Genomic DNA, 15,752 nt, shown 5'->3' with positions numbered 1-15,752 from the left:
CCCAGGAGAAATATGACACCGCTCAACCTCTTCAAACAGGAGGGTACGGGCATATAGTACTGTGTGCTTTTTTTGTACAAGGAAGTGAGCCAAATGAAGAAAGAAGGTATGTGTGCTCGATTAAAAAAATCGTTTATAGACATATACATGGTCTACTGGTCACATGTGTTGAATTCCTCTGAGATCCATGCCTCATTCATTTTTAGAAATGTGAGGTAGTTAACACTGTCGTGAGCTAGGCGAGTACGCTTATCGGTCACGATCCCCCTGCTGCGCTGAACGTCCTTTCGGACAGGACACTGGACGAGGGGCAAGCCAACAGTTCGATTGCAAATTGGGCAAGCTCTGGCCAGAGGTCAAGCCTGCCCACCCAGTAGTCCAGGGGTTCATCACTCCTCAGAGCGTCCACATCGGCCGTTAACCCGATGTAGTCAGACACCTTTCGGTCTAGGCATTCCCTGATGCTGGATCCGGATGACACCTGTCGATGGGTCGGCTGAAAGAATGCCCTCATATCAGAAGTCACCAACACATCTTCAAACCGGCCTCTTCTTGCAGGCGCTGTTGGATTGGTACCCGCAACTCCTTCTCTGGGAGTGGGAATTGCTCCTCTGCCAGCGCACGCAAAAGCAGAATGCAGCATTTCTTGAAACCGGGGGTGTTTGTACCGGGGGTCTAAGTAAGTTGCCACCCAGTACTGGTCCTTGACCCTTATGCTTTTTATATGGGGGTCCCTATTAAAACACTGGAGTATGAAGGCCCCCATTTGCACTAAACTGGAAGCGGTGTGGTGGCCTGGGTCCTGCTCATCATCCAGGATAATGTCATCCTCTTCATTCTCCTCTCCCCATCCACGCACAACAACAGGGATCCCAGAAAGGTTTAAAGCATGCTCTTCTTGCTCCTCCTCATCCGCCCCAGCACCATCCTCCTCTGACTCCTCTTCAGACTCCTGTTGTTCACTTGTCTCAGATAGAGTAGCCCCCCCTGGGAATTCATCCAGCATTGCGACTTCCTCATCTTCCCACCCCTGCTCCTCCACAGCTTGATCAATGACACGACGCAATGCACGCTCCATAAAGAAGGCATAAGGTACCATGTCACTGATGGCGCCATGGCTGCGACTGACCAGTTTGGTGATCTCCTCAAATGGCCGCAGAAGTCTGCATGCGTCGCGCATGAGCAGCCACTGGCGCGGTGAAAAAAAACCCAGCTCCCCAGAACCTGTTCTGCCGCAGCATTCATACAGGTAGACGTTAACTGCACGTTTCTGCTGGACCTATCAAGCATATAGAAGGTTGAGTTCCATCGCATCGGGCAATCGCAAATAAGACGTCTGACCGGCAGATTGTGTCGCCGCTGAATGTCAGCAAGGCGAGCCATGGCCGTGTAAGATCTTCTGAAATGGGCCGAGATTTTCCTTGCCTGCCGCAAGATGTCCTGGACCCCAGGGTATTTGACAACAAATCGCTGCAGTTTAAGACGTGTGCCATGCATGGCACGTGCGTAATTTTGCCCTGTTTCAATGCGCTAAGCAGATTAGCACCGTTGTCACACACCACTTTACCAACTGTCAAATTGAGCGGTGTTAGCCACTGATCTGCCTGTGAACGCAAAGCTGAAAGGAGTGCCGGGCCAGTGTGGCTCTTGGCTTCCAGGCACAACAGACGCAGCGCGGCATGGCAACGTCTCACCTGGCATGTTGAATAGGTTCTGGGGAGCTTGGGCGGCGCAGCGGAAGAGACGCTAGCAGCGGAAAAGGAGGAGTCAGCCGAGGAGGAGAGGGAGGAGGATGGAGTAGGAGGAGGAGGAGAAGCAGAGCCAGGCCTGCATGCAATCCGTGGCGGTAAAACCAAATCTACACGGGTGCCACGGGTTACATGCTTGACGGCCGTCAGAAGGTTCACGCAGTGGGCAGTAAAAGTGATATACCTTCCCTGCCCGTGTTTGCTAGACCACGTGTCTGTGGTCAGATGTATCTTGGCTAGGGATGAGCCGAACACCCCCCTGTTCGGTTTGCACCAGAACCTGCGAACAGACCTAAACTTCGTGTGAACTTTAGAACCCTATTAAAGTCTATGGGACTCGAACGTTCACAAACTAAAGTGCTAATTTTAAAGGGTAATATGCAGGTTACTGTCCTAAAAAGTGTTTGGGGACCCGGGTCCTGCCCCAGGGGACATGGATCAATGCAAAAAAAAGTTTTAAAAACGGCCGTTTTTTCAGGAGCAGTGATTTTAATAATGATTAAAGTGAAACAATAAAAGTGTAATATTCCTTTAAATTTCGTAGCTGGGGGGTATCTATAGTATGCCTGTGAAGGGGCGCATGTTTCTGGTGCTTAGAACTGTCCCTGCACAAAGTGTCATTTGTGCAGGAAAAAAAGTCTTTTAAAATCACTTGCGGCTATTGTCGGGTCCTGTAATACAGAGAACACTCAATGAGTGTTCTCTGTATTAGCCGACAATTCATTCATTCATTGATTAAAAAAAATAAAAAATAAAAAAAAAAAAGCGTGGGGGTTCCCCTAAATTCAATTACCAGGCCCTTCAGGTCTGACATGGATATTAAGGGGAACCCCGTGTCAAATTAAAAAAAAAAATTGACGTGGGGGTCCCCCTAAATATCCATAACCAGACCCTTCAGGTCTGATATGGATATTAAGGGGAACCCCGCATCAAATGTAAAAAAAAATTGACGTGGGGGTCCCCCTAAAAATCCATATCAGACCCTTTATCCGAGCACGCAAACCTGGCAGGCCGCAGGAAAAGAGGGGGGGGACGAGAGAGCGCCCCCCCTCCCTCCTGAACCGTACCAGGCCACATACCCTCAACATTGGGAGGATGCTTTGGGGGTCTGTGACCCCTCAAAGCACCTTGTCCCCATGTTGATGAGGACAAGGGCCTCATCCTCACAACCCTGGCCGTTGGTTGTGAGGGTCTGCGGGCGGGGGGCTTATCAGAATCTGGAAGCCCCCTTTAACAAGGGGACCCCCAGATCCCGGCCCCCCCCTGTTTGAAATGGTAAGGGGGTACAAAAGTACCCCTACCATTTCACAAAGAAAGTGTCAAAATGGTTAAATAAGACAAACACACTTTTGAAAAATTCCTTTATTAAAAATAAAAAAAATAACGCAGGTTTCCGTTACATCAGAGGGGGCGGGGTCACCCACACGTCACTGGGGAACCCCTGGCTTCCCTCTCCAGCGTCAGAGGGGCGGGGTCAGGTGACGGGTGGCCCCGCCCTCCTAATATAAGAAACGTCAGCGCTGGGATCTCTGCAGTGTCTCCGGAGTGGAGACAGAAGAAGGATGTATGGACAGCGCTGGACTGAGAGATCCCCCGTCGCTGGATATGATCATCCATCGCTGGACCCCGGAGACCCGTCGCTGGATAGCAAGAGTGGATTAGCACCGCTGGAATCTTTTTTTTATTTTTTTATTTTTAATAAAGGAATTTTTCAAAAGTGTGTTTGTATTATTTAACCATTTTGACACTTTCTTTGTGAAATGGTAGGGGTACTTTTGTACCCCCTTACCATTTCAAACAGGGGGGGGCCGGGATCTGGGGGTCCCCTTGTTAAAGGGGGTTTCCAGATTCTGATAAGCCCCCCGCCCGCAGACCCTCACAACCAACGGCCAGGGTTGTGAGGATGAGGCCCTTGTCCTCATCAACATGGGGCAACATGGGGCAACAAGGTGCTTTGAGGGGTCACAGACCCCCAAAGCATCCTCCCAATGTTGAGCGTATGTGGCCTGGTACGGTTCAGGAGGGAGGGGGGGCCGCTCTCTCGTCCCCCCCTCTTTTCCTGCGGCCTGCCAGGTTGCGTGCTCGGATAAAGGGTCTGATATGGATATTTAGGGGGACCCCCACGTCAATTTTTTTTTACATTTGATGCGGGGTTCCCCTTAATATCCATATCAGACCTGAAGGGTCTGGTTATGGATATTTAGGGGGACCCCCACGTCAATTTTTTTTTTAATTTGACACGGGGTTCCCCTTAATATCCATGTCAGACCTGAAGGGCCTGGTAATTGAATTTAGGGGAACCCCCACGCTTTTTTTTTAATTTTTTAATTTTTTTTTATCAATGAATGAATGAATTGTCGGCTAATACAGAGAACACTCATTGAGTGTTCTCTGTATTACGGGACCGCAAGTGATTTTAAAAGACTTTTTTTCCTGCACAAATAACACTTTGTGCAGGGACAGTTCTAAGCACCAGAAACATGCGCCCCTTCACAGGCATACTATAGATACCCCCCAGCTACGAAATTTAAAGGAATATTACACTTTTATTGTTTCACTTTAATCATTATTAAAATCACTGCTCCTGAAAAAACGGCCGTTTTTAAAACTTTTTTTTGCATTGATCCATGTCCCCTGGGGCAGGACCCGGGTCCCCAAACACTTTTTAGGACAGTAACCTGCATATTACCCTTTAAAATTAGCACTTTAGATTTCTCCCATAGACTTGTATAGGGTGTTCCGGCTTTTCGAATTTGCTGCGAACAGCCCAAATTGTTCACTGTTCGCTGAACAGGCGAACAGGCAATGTTCGAGTAGAACATGAGTTCGACTCGAACTCGAAGCTCATCCCTAATCTTGGCACCGACACTGTGTGCCAGAGATACATTCACTTGCCGCTGAACATGGCCATATAGCTCTGGGATGCCCTTCTGTGAGAAATACTTCCTTCCAGGGACCTTCCATTGTGGTGTTCCAATGGCCACAAATTTTCGAAAGGCCTCAGAGTCCACCAGTTTATATGGCAGTAGTTGGCGGGCTATCAGTTCTGACAAGCCAGCCATCAACCGTTGGGCAAGAGGGTTATCCGGTGTCATCATTTTTTTACGCTCGAACATGAGGCCCAGGGAAGACTGCCTTTTTGCAGAAAAACATGAGCTTGGCGTGATGGAAGGTGGAGTGGAGGACAATTGTGAGGAGAGAGGAGAAGGAGAAGTAGAAGACGAGGCTGGACGGTGAGAGCCTGGAGTGTAGCTTTGTGTGTTCCGTTGCTCCCACTGGGCTCGGTGATGGCTGCTCATGTGCCTTAAGGCCTTTGTGGAACTAGTAGGTTGTGATTAGCAGACTGTACCTCACTCAACCCTATATACTGTAGTACACTATACCTTACCAGTCCTTATAAGGACCTTTGTGGAACTATTAGGTTGTGATTAGCAGACTGTACCTCAGTCCCTATACTCATAAAGGACTGCTGCAGAATAGGGCAGCAGTCAGCAGTAGTGCACCTCAACCCTATATATTGTGGACCTATACCAGTCCTTAAGGATTAGCAGACTGTACCTCACTCAACCCTATATACTGTAGTACGCTATACCTTACCAGTCCTTAGAAGGACCTTTGTGGAACTAGTAGGTTGTGATTAGCAGACTGTACCTCACTCAACCCTATATACTGTAGTACACTATACCTTACCAGTCCTTAGAGGGCCTTTGTGGAACTAGTAGGTTGTGATTAGCAGACTGTACCTCAGTCCCTATACTCATAAAGGACTGCTGCAGAATAGGGCAGCAGTCAGCAGTAGTGCACCTCATTCCTATATATTGTGGACCTATACCAGTCCTTAAGGATTAGCAGACTGTACCTCATTCTACCCTATATACTGTAGTACGCTATACCTTACCAGTCCTTAGAAGGACCTTTGTGGAACTAGTAGGTTGTGATTAGCAGACTGTACCTCACTCAACCCTATATACTGTAGTACACTATACCTTACCAGTCCTTATAAGGACCTTTGTGGAACTAGTAGGTTGTGATTAGCAGACTGTACCTCAGTCCCTATACTGATAAAGGACTGCTGCAGAATAGTGCAGCAGTCAGCAGTAGTGCACCTCAACCCTATATATTGTTGATCCATACCAGTCCTTAAGGATTAGCAGACTGTACCTCACTCAACCCTATATACTGTAGTACGCTATAACTTACCAGTCCTTAGAAGGACCTTTGTGGAACTAGTAGGTTGTGATTAGCAGACTGTACCTCAGTCCCTATACTCATAAAGGACTACTGCAGCAGAAGGGCAGCAGTCAAGTATAATATTCTTTCTATATTTGGAAGAAAGAATATTATACGTGTACAACCCTATTACCATACCAGTCCTGAAAAGGACCTTTGTGGACCTAATAGTAACAGCTAATGATTAAACTGACTGTCCCTCACTGTTACACACAGCTTCCTGTCTGTCCCTATTTAAACTGACAAAACACAGGCTGCTGCAACAATAACTTGAATAGCACTGCACTCAAAACTATATCCTGTACTACTACACCATACCAGTCCTGAAAAGGACTTTTGTGGACCTAATAGTAACAGCTAATGATTAAACTGACTGTTCCTCTCTGCAACACACAGCGTCCTGTCTGTCCCTCTCTCAGCACTGACAAAAGACAATCTGCTGCAACAATGACTTGAATAGCAGTGCCTCAAACCTATATCCTGAACTACATCTACACCATACCAGTCCTTAAAAGGACTTTTGTGGACCTAATAGCTAGCAATTTGGGTCACTGCAGTCTCTCCCTGCTCCACACAGCAACCTCTCCCTATAGTGACAGTAGAAAGAATGTAAAATGGCCGCCGGATCGGGTCTATTTATAAGTTAGGGGGAATGTCCAAGTGTCCATGTGCTGTAATGTCTCAATTGGCTGTCCTGTACCCCATGATGGATGTGTCATCATAGGTCAAAGTTCTTTTACACAGCAAACACGTAAGTCCGCCGGGCGAACAGCGGCAATAGTCCGCCGATCGGGCGGACCGCGAACAGCTGAAATTCGCCGCGAACCGACCGCCGGGCGAACCGTTCGGCCATCCCTACGGATAGATTCTCCCACCTGAGCTGTGGATTTCTGCATCTCCTCCAGAGTTACCATGGGCCTCTTGGATGCTTCTCTGATTAATGCTCTCCCTGCCCAGCCTGTCAGTTTAGGTGGACGGCCATGTTGTGGTAGGTTTGCAGTTGTGCCATACTCTTCCCGTTTTCGGATGATGGATTAAACAGTGCTCCGTGAGATGTTCAAAGCTTGGGATTTTTTTTATAACCTAACCTTGATTTAAACTTCTCCACAACTTTATCCCTGACCTGTCTGGTGTGTTCCTTGGCCTTCGTGATGCTGTTTGTTCTCTAAGGTTCTCTAATAAACCTCTGAGGGCTTCACAGAACGCTGTATTTATACTGAAATTAAATTACACACAGGTGGACTCTATTTACTAATTAGGGGACTTCTGAAGGTAATTGGCTCCTCTAGATTTTATGTAGGGGTATTAGAGTAAAGGGGGCTGAATACAAATGGATGCCACACTTTTCACATATTTATTTGTACAAAATTTTGAAAAGCATTTATCATTTTCCTTCCAATTAACAATTATGTGACACGTTGTGTTGGTCTATCACTAAAAATCCCAATAAAATACATTTATGTTTTTTGGTTGTAACATGACAAAATGTGGAAAATGTCAAGGGGTATGAATATTTTTCAAGGGACTGTATAGGGCTGTTGTAGTTTCAGCTATTGTTTAGGCCCAACAAAGTACCTTCATTTTTTTTTTTCCAAAAGTCTTTTATTAAAGATTGCAGTAAACACCGTAGACAAAGGTAAATAAAAGAAAAAAGGTTACAATTAAGCCAAAACACAGAGTACAATGGTGTTTTAACATCAGTAAAAACTGTAAATGGCAAATAAACACAAGTGGAAATTCGACAGGGTGCGTATACATAATTATTTGATGCCAATGCGAGGGCTTGGTGCACTTCCTCCGGAAGCTTATCCTTCAAGAACGCTTATCCGGAAATCAAGTGGAGGGGGAGATAATGACTAATAGGAGACAAACAGTATGTATTTGAATCTCACGCGAGTTATTAGTAGCAATAATAAAGGGCCTAAGTAGATCAGGAAGGCTAGGGGAAGGGTCAGGTTAGGGGGATGGGTCCTTACAAGTGGGGAGAGAGTACATCATGGTCTTAAGGTGGGGGGAAGTACCTTCATTTTATAATCAGTTAAATAAATATTTCATAAGCATTTGGTATTTTGAGCCAATATAAAGTAAATCCTTCTGCAAATAGTTTAAAGGTAAATGATCTCTTATCTTCTTTATAACAATATATCTTTGTTATTGGACAGCTGGTCCTGGCACTCAGAGACACAGTATGTACCTTTCCATTATATTCTACTTAACAATCTACTGCTTTGTGCTCAGGGTGCTGTCTTCTGTAGTCGGTGACTCATCAGTTATATCTATTGTTTGAGATGGGAAAAGTGCATGGACTCATACAATTGGATACAGTCCAATAAAACAGTACAGAAAATTCTTTGTATTGTAACTTAGACAGTTTACCTCCAGCAGCTTAAAGTGGATGTAAACCCGACATTTTTTTTGTCTGGCACAATAGAGAGTATGGGATTTCAGATAAGCTGTGCCCAGTCTTGCCACAAAGAGTTAATTCAGCTCTGAGCAATCCTCATATCTTTTTTCAGTGAAATAAAACGGGCAAACTGTGAAACTTTGGTCGTTCTTCCCCCTTGCTGTGAGTAACAGGTGATTTTCATATCTCGTGCACTAGCCTAAGACATGCATTATTTTTTAATTTCCTACCACTCCTTTCTTCAGCAGCTCTGCAAGGATTGGCTGTTTCACACCTCAGCATGATTTGGCATGCTGAAGTCATGTGGGGACTTTTCTGGGTTTTGACTGGATGTTAGTGATCATAGCAGAAGTTCAGTGTAAGAAATACACAGGAGAAAATGCATGTTGATAAAGGGAGTGTAGAGGTGGGCGGAGAGTCTACTGACATCACAACTCCACCCACTGAGCCCTAGAAAACAGACCCACCCACAAAATCTGCAGTTTTTCGGTTCTCATAGCAGACAGAGGGGAGACTTTTGACAGATAGGTATACATGCAGGAGGCATGTATATCCTTCTAGATAACCAATATTGCAGTAGTTTAGAAAGAATGAGAGTGGGTTTACATCCACTTTAAACCAGAATTACACTGCATCTGAGCACCACAAACCAAAAACGATATTTACTTTGTTTTTAATTATCAAAGCAAACATATCCAAACATCCATCTATCCATGTCTCCATGATTTATTTTGCTGAGAAATCACTTTGAAAAACACCTCCTAGCATTTCTAGCCTTGGTCATCTTGAGTAAGGGCATTTAGCATTTACTTTCTGGAATCCATCTGCCCTTAGCTCAGCCATGCAGGCAGGAGGGTGTGCTTAAGTGAGAAAACCCCTCCTCCCCTGAAGACTCCTAGGCATGGAAACCAGGAAGTAACTGAAGAAATGTAAAAAAATAAAAAAAAGTTTAAAACATGTAAATCAGAGTTTTAAATGTAGGTCGCAATTGCGACCTCGCCCAATGCTTCAGGGTGCCCATGTGGATCAACTGTCACATTTGTCTACACCTGGATGAGATGGGCAGCATATAAGCAAACTAATACTCTGCATTTTGCTCCTGCAGCCGCTGAATGCCTGTGAGAGGGAGAAGATGAGAAGCCGGCATTTAGTGGCTGCAGGAGCAAAATGCAGGGCATCGGTTCCCCTATATGTCGCCCCTGCCAACCCTCCTATTCAGCCTGGTGCTATGTGTTTCTGGCAGTCATTAGTTGCTAGGACCACCGGCTCTGCCTCCCAGCACCACCTCTGACTCTGACTTCAGCTTCATGCCTCTAGGGTTCTCCTGCTAGGTCAAAGAGTTGCTTCTCTGAGGCTGCTCCTGCCTAGTAGCCTAGAAAATAAATTCAATGCCTTCTTCTTATCACACTACCCTCCATGTGTCACTGCTCCCCGTCATACTGCCCCCCTCCTGTACTGAGATATTACTGTCCATCCATTCTGTACTGCTGAGGCTGCATAGATGGAGATTGAGGGCTGTGTTTTATTTTATACAATTTTTTAGGAGCCCCCTTAGGGGGCTTTGGTAAAATATCAGGGGTCTAAACATTCCTCTCATTCTGCCACCATAGTGCGGGGCCAAGACAGCAGGAAGAAGGCCCACTGCAGAACGTGTGAAAGGGATCCACTGCAGGACTGTAATAAAGGGCCTCGCAATGGGAGTAAAGGGCTCCGGGATTAGTGTTTATTTGCAATGGAGCCCTAAAGGTTCTAGTTACTCCTCTAAATTAAATATGATATATGTTACTATCTATTTACTAATGCTAGCTGCATAAGGATTAAAATGAGTTAGTGTTGATTGTGATAGTGAAGTTCCACTTCAGAAGCAACAAGGCTACCATTGCTGATATTCTTCCAAAAAAAAAAAAGGAAAATGTTGCCTGGCTATTAAACTGAGCTTCTAGCTTTAATATTTTCTGAGTCCGTGACCTAGAACATATGTGCAGATCAGGAAAAGCCAGAGTAAATTCAGAACTCCTTATGAGTATACTTCTTCTGGGTTAGTAACTCAAAGTATTACAGTAGTTGTTAAGCAATTTTTTTCCTTCTATAGTTCCCTCTGGTAGATAACATTAAGCTCCCCAGTGTATGTGATTTTTAAAAATATGCTGCCTAATGCCTTATTTCTTGTGCCACTCGGCGCTCACGTGACTGCCAGATGGTCTCCTCTCCCGATCTAATAGCTGCAGGGGAAGGTGCTGGGTATCTCCCGCTGACATCAGTCGGGAAGAGGAGAGTAGAGGAGAAGACTGGCGGCAGTTACGTGAGCTCCAAGTGGCACTCGGAAATAGGGTATTAGGCAGCATATTTTTATAAATCGCATACACTGGGGAGTTTAATGTTATCTAACAGAGGAAATGATAGAACAAAAACAGTGTTATTTTTACAGCAGGAGGGGGGATCTAGGAGTAGACAGAGCTGTCAGGCAGGGAGGGGAGGGGGAGAGAGGAAAGAGCAGGGCTGCGGATGACAGAGGCATGTAAACTGACCACAGTGTCAGGGCTCAGCAGCCATAATAAACCATGGTCACTTTGCGGGGGGGGGGGGGGCAGAACTAGAAATGCCAGCCAGGTATTTCAGGTGATACAGGGACACAGCACAAGAACTGTGCTGTATACCATGCTTTAAAGGAACATGATCCTTTTTCTTTTTACGTTAACAAACACTTTAAAGCTAGAGGGTTAGCATGAAATCAATGCATTCTATGCATTCTATGCATAGTGCAACCCCAGATATTCATACCAGATATCCATACCAACATATAACCAACAAAGCTGTTTGGATATCAACAAGAGCATGGCTAGATACAGGCTAGACACAGGTACCTTATAAGGCCTAGAACTCCTGTTTGGTCCCCTGAGGTCAATGATACACAGTTTACTGCAGGCATGGCCAAGTTAATTTATTTGGTGCCAACATAACTTGACAGAACACGAGTCAGTGGCTCAGTACTTGAAACACCTATTCTTATCTCTCAGGTTAGTATCCACTGACACCAGTACTGGGGCAGTCTTCCTTCCTCTGACACCAGTGCTGAAGTAGTCTTCCTACTACTGACATCAATATAAATGGGCAGTTTTCCTACCACTAACACCATTGTAAGGTACAGTCTCTCTACCACAGATACCAATGTATGGGGCAACCCTCCTCCCATTGACAGAAATGTAAGGGGTACTCTTCTTTCCACTAACACCAATGTAAGGGGCAGCCCTCCTCCCACTGACACCAATGTAAGGGTGAGCTTTTCCTTCAATGTCACCAATGTAAGGAGCAACTTTCCACTCAATAACACCAATGTAAGGGGCAGTCTCCCTTCCACTGACACCAGCTGAAATTAATATGATTACAGCCCAAAACCCAATTTGGACTATGGGCTGCTGCATTTTAAAATGATGCTGGTATTGAAATGCTTATGGAAATAATTTGTATAATTTTTATATTATCACTGCCATTGACAAAGCAAGGGGAAAAACCTCTAACGAGGTCAGATTGACATAAAAAAAGAATAGTATGGGAAGCATTACAACTTATTCAGGCTATTGCTGCTGTATAGGTCTTCCTGTCTCAGTGATGACTGTTCACCTCATTTCTAGTCCTGGTGTCACAGTTCAGTCTATTCAGCTGCGTATCCGTGAACAGATCATCTGGTGAAATGGAGCGGAAAGGGAAGGATGTTACTTTATTGGCATCTGTATCTGTTCACTGTTTAGCTCCATTAAAAATTTACTTTCCGGACCCATATTAGATCTATGGGCAGCCAAATGTAAATGTGGACTTGTGTTCATTTACATCAAACAACCTCCAGACACATTTAGGTCCAGAAAAATTTAAAAGGATACTTCTTATTATTATTTTACAGGATTTAGTGTATATAGCACCAACAGTTTGTGCAGCGCTTTATGTTAGGGCAAACAGTCCAGTTACAATACAATTTAATACAGGAAGAATCAGAGGGCCCTGCTCATTACATAGTTACAGTAGGTAAGGTTGAATATTCCACCCAGTTCAACCTGTGTAGGTGTACGTGTGTCAGTGTCTATAATTATTTCCCATAGCCCTGTATGTTTATGCACATCCAAGAGTATTTTTAAAATATCCCCACTCCCCACTGACACCATCACTTGTGAAAGGGAGTTCCACATCCTTATTGCCCCGACAGTGAAAACCCCCCTGCACAGTTTAATGTTAAACCGCTTCTCCTCCAATCTCATAGTGTGTCTCAGTGTCCTCTTGTGCCGCATACACACGACCAGTTTTCCAGTTGGATCACACCAAAGTTCGATCGCTAAGAATGCAGTGACGTACAACGCGTATGACGGGACTAGAAAAAGGAAGTTCAATAGCCAGTAGCCAATAGCCTCTGTCTCGTACTTGCTTCAGAGCATGCGTAATTTTTGGTCCGTCGAAACAGCATACAGATGAGCGGTTTTCCCGATAGGAATTGGTTCTGTCGGAAATCTTTAAAACATGTTCTATTTCTAGGTCTGTCAGAATTTTCATAAAAAAAGTCAGATGAGGCATACACACGATCGGAATATACAATGAAAAGATTCCGTCTGACTTTTTCTGTCGGACATTCCGCTCGTGTATACGCGGCATAACACTCCTTGAGACTGAATAGTTTTTTTCCTATGCTGGGATCACCATTGAGTTTTTTTTTCCTTTTGTATTTGTAAATAGCTATCATATCTCCTTTCAAGCATTGTTTCTCCAGTGATAATAAATGTAGTGCTTGCAGGCGTTCCTTGTAATCAAGCTCCTCCTGTCCACTTATTAGTTTTGTTGCCATTCTTTGGACTCACTCCAGTTCCAGCACATCCCTTCTGTGGACTGGTGACCAGAACTGGACAGATTACTCCAGATGTGGTCTAACCAGAGTTTTGTAAAGTGGTAGTATTATCGTTTAATCTCTGGAGTATATCCCTTATTTTATGCATGCTAATATTCTGCCGGCTTTTGTAGCTGCAGCTTGACATTGCATGTTATTGCTCAATCTGTAATCTGCTAGGACCCCCAGATCTTTCTCCATCCTTGATCCCCCCAGCGGTTCTCCCCCCCTGGTAAGTAGTTTGCATATATGTTTTTTGCCCCCAATGTCATTAATTTACATTTTTCCACATTAAACCTCATTTGCTATGTATTTGTCCACTCCATTATTTTGTTCATGTCTTTCTGTAGAATTTCTATATCCTGATGTGAAGTTATTACCCTGCTTAATTTTGAGTCGTCTGCTAAAACTGAGATTGAGCTATTTATCCCATTCTTTCTACCATTTATGAATAAATTGAATAGGATTTGTCCCAAGACAGAACCCTGGGGTATCCTATTTACCACTCCAGACCAACCTGAGTACACATTATTTATCACTACCCTTTGGACACGCCCCTGTAACCAGTTTTTTACCCAAGAACAAACCTTGTGGTCCATGCCTACAGACCTCAGCTTGTAAAATAAGCATTTATTAGGGACTTATCGAATGCTTTTGCAAAATCTAGGTACACTAAATCCACAGGCCTTCCCCTGTCTAGATGGCAGCTCACTTCCTCATAGAATGTTAATAGATTGGTCTGGCAAGAACGAGCTTTCGTAAACCCATGCTGATTACTACTAATATTATTTTTTCTTCAGTACGTTTTTGGATATAGTCCCTTATCACCCCTCACTCTAGGGTTTAAGCCATCTGATCTTGGTGATTTATTTTATTAAGTCTTTCCTTCACTCTGCCCTCTGTTAGCCACGAGGGTTTGCCCTGTGAGGTGTCACTAACATTATTGTCGTGATTGATATACCCGTCCTTTTTCTGTGTAAGATCTGATGAAGAATGTAGTACAGTTGCCTTCTCTGTGCCACCCGTAACCATCCTCCCATCCACATCTTTTATGTGGTGAATGTGCTCTGATCTCACCTTTTTTCTGTTAATATATTTTTTTACTCTACTCCGCGTGATTGTGTTCTTATTTTTTTCTCTTTAATGAGGCTTTTTACATTACAGTTTATCCACTCAGGTTTAACCTTTGCTCTTTTATATTTATTGCCCATTCGAATGCACTGTGTGATTAGAGCTTACAAACTAAAAGGGAGGGTCAAGTGATACAAAAGGTAATAACTGTGGGGGATGAGCTGATGGAAAAATAAAAGTACAGTTGTTAGGTGGAGAAAAGTTTTCAGGGATCACCTAAAAGTGGATAGAGTAGGAGATAGTCAGACAGATTAGGGTAGGGAATTCCAAAGGATTGGAGAGGCTCGGGAGAATTCCTGAGGCGAGTAAGGGAGGAGATAACAAGGAAACAGGAGAGCTGGAGGTCTTTGGAGGACCGAAGAGAACGATTTGGTTGGTATTTTGAGACTAGGTTAATGATGTAGTGGGGAGCCAAGTTGTGCATGGTTTTGTAAGTTATTGTTGTTAGTATTTTGGATTTAATTTGTTGGGTGAGTGGCAGCCAATGAAGGGATTAGCAGAGAGGGGTAGATGATGCTGAGCAGGTTGTATGGTGGATGAGTCTGGCAGCAGCATTCATGATGGACTAAATAGGGGGTAGTCTATTTAAAGGTAAACCAATGAGGAGGGAGTTGCAGTAGTCGAGGCAAGAGATAACCAGGGAGGGAATTATGAGCTTTGTGGTGTCATTGGTTAGGAAGGGGCATATTTTGGAGACATTGTGGAGGTTGAGGCAGCAAGCTTTGGAAAGTGATTGGATGTGGGGCCAAAAAGAGAGTTCAGGATAACACCTAGCACCCTGGCATGTGTGGATGAGTTGATGACTGTGCCATTGATTTTGACAGTGAAGTCAGGGGAACGGAGGGAGGAAATATTATGAGTTTGGTTTTGGACAGGTTGTTTGAGGAGGCAGTGTGACTGTGACAGACTGATTTGTCGTTCAGTAAATTCATGATACGTGAGGAGACTGATGTTGCAAGCTGAAGGGTAGAAAGATAGATTTGGGTGTCATCAGCGTAGAAATGATATTGAAAGCCATGGGAGGCTATCAACCAACCCAGGGAGGAGGTGTAGATTGAGAGTAGGAGAAGACCTTGGGGTACCCTGACAGAGAAAGGAAGAAGAGAGGAGGAAGTGGAATTGTAAATGACACTTAAGGTGTGGTGGGATAGGTAGGATGGGAGCCAGAGAAGAGCACAGTCACAGATACAGACCGGTTCCATTTTTTTGCGGACCTGGAAAGACTTCAAGGTAAGCAAATGTAAACATATGCATGTTCATTTACATCCACCTGCCTACAGACTTACATGGACCTTCTGATCAGGTCCGCACGAAAAACTGACAGACAGACTTAATCGTACTGCCCAAGTCAAAGGAGTTTGAGGCTTTAAAC

This window comes from Lithobates pipiens, unplaced genomic scaffold (assembly GCF_037356315.1).
Source record: "Lithobates pipiens isolate NorthernLeopardFrog02 unplaced genomic scaffold, aLitPip1_a1.2 Scaffold_16, whole genome shotgun sequence".
Taxonomy (NCBI): domain Eukaryota; kingdom Metazoa; phylum Chordata; class Amphibia; order Anura; family Ranidae; genus Lithobates; species Lithobates pipiens.
This window is presented reverse-complemented; position numbering follows the sequence as displayed.